A 1,862-nucleotide genomic window follows, 5' to 3' on the forward strand; every position below is an offset into this window, starting at 1 on the left:
AGAGTGCATTGTAAGACATGGATCTATGTGATCCAAATTACCTATGGCTGATTTACTAAGGCGAAATTTTCATTATATAGTATTAAAAATTAGATCTTTTCGGCATAAAAAATTTGATTTTTCGATAAAACTCTTATGTGGCTTGGGATTCAAGAAATAGACTCATTTAATCCAAACTTGCTAAGGTTAATCATTATATCAAACTATTACTCTCAATGAGTTTTAATCAAAACTTATTCAAAATTATGCTTTTTACGATATAAAAATTCAGTTTTCTTTGGAACGATTATATGATATGGGGTTCAAAATATTGCCTCCATCCGATTCAAAGTTTTCGCGTCGTTTTAAAATAACAAAATGCTATTATTAAGCGATTTTTTTTTTCTCCAAAATTCTAGGAATTACAATATTTTTTCATATAACGACTTATCAAAAGAGGGCGTTATATACGGGAAGGGCGAAAAACTTATGCGATCCCAAACATTTTCAATAGTATTCGTGCATGGGCCAAAATACTTCGGAATACCAAATTTCAACCCGTGGATTCAACACAAGAATGCATGGACAGACAGACAGACAAGGTGAGACCGACGGTGACTCGATCGGCATAATAAGGGGTGAGTCTATCTCAAGTCCTTTCGGGTGTTTCAATCGTCCGTACAAACTATATCACCAGTGATGTAAGGTACAAACACCATAGCTTAAATATCATTACAATTGAATATATTTTGCTTACTCTTATAATTAAAGTATGTGTGAATATCAATTAAAGAAATGTTTAAAAATGAAAAATAATATAAGTTTATATGTACATATATATACATATATATATATATATGAAAGGTGAAGTAAAATTTATAACTGATTTCCTTTTTTTACTTTTATTTAATTAGCTAAAAAGATTTAATTAAAAAGGATTTTTGTTGAATTTCCGAAGACAATCTAACAATATTTTCCCTTTTTTTTTTTTTTGTCTATCCTCTGATGGGATAAGGGTCTCAACAAGGATTTATGTTTATTTAGGCTGATGCTAAAGAAATCTTAGCAAGATAGGCAAAAAAGTTTCACTTTTTCCCAAATAACAATTATGGGGTGGATATAAAGGATGTGTGTACGTATGGATGTATGTATGTGCGGTATATACGGTGTGATAGGTATTGTATAAGTAACATTTTGTATTGGCTTTAAACCAAAAAATTAGGGCATAATGATTTAGTCGAATCTGTTGTTACTTGCCAAACAAACTTTAATTGGGGAAAAATTTTTCAACTAAAGCGTTTGCTTTAGATAGGAAGATTTCCCTTGTAATCGGACGTTTATTAGTTTTGACTTTTGCAAAACTTGCACTAAGCAAAACTTGTATTAAGGTAATGTGAAGAAAGTGGTCTTTGACAATAACATATATCGTCGCTATCATGGCAACGGTTCTTTAACCATCCGGTTGTGGTACCGCTTATAAGACAATAGAAATTTTACGTAATAGATGATGCACATCATATCACTACGTTGCTATTTAGCGAACATTAGATTGCCGAAGGTCCAATACTTTTTGGATTGAAATCAAATTTTCTTGATATTATTTTTAATATTATAAGTTATTTAGATCACAGAAAAAAAATCTAGGATTAAAAAACTGCGATGAGTCCTCGCAGTTAAGACTCTCCATCGTATCTCGTCAATTTACAACAAACACTCGTATCTAACTATGTTTTTCATTACTTAAAATTACTGGTGATATCAATCTTCTTAATCGCCTCAGATGTTTGTCATTAGATACAATTCGTACATACCTCTGTTTATACGTAAAGTCCTGTAAATTATTGCAAGGAATTGAATGACGATTTATAAATATATAGCAAAGT

Source organism: Glossina fuscipes, unplaced genomic scaffold (genome assembly GCF_014805625.2).
Source record: "Glossina fuscipes isolate IAEA_lab_2018 unplaced genomic scaffold, Yale_Gfus_2 0, whole genome shotgun sequence".
Lineage (NCBI taxonomy): Eukaryota > Metazoa > Arthropoda > Insecta > Diptera > Glossinidae > Glossina > Glossina fuscipes.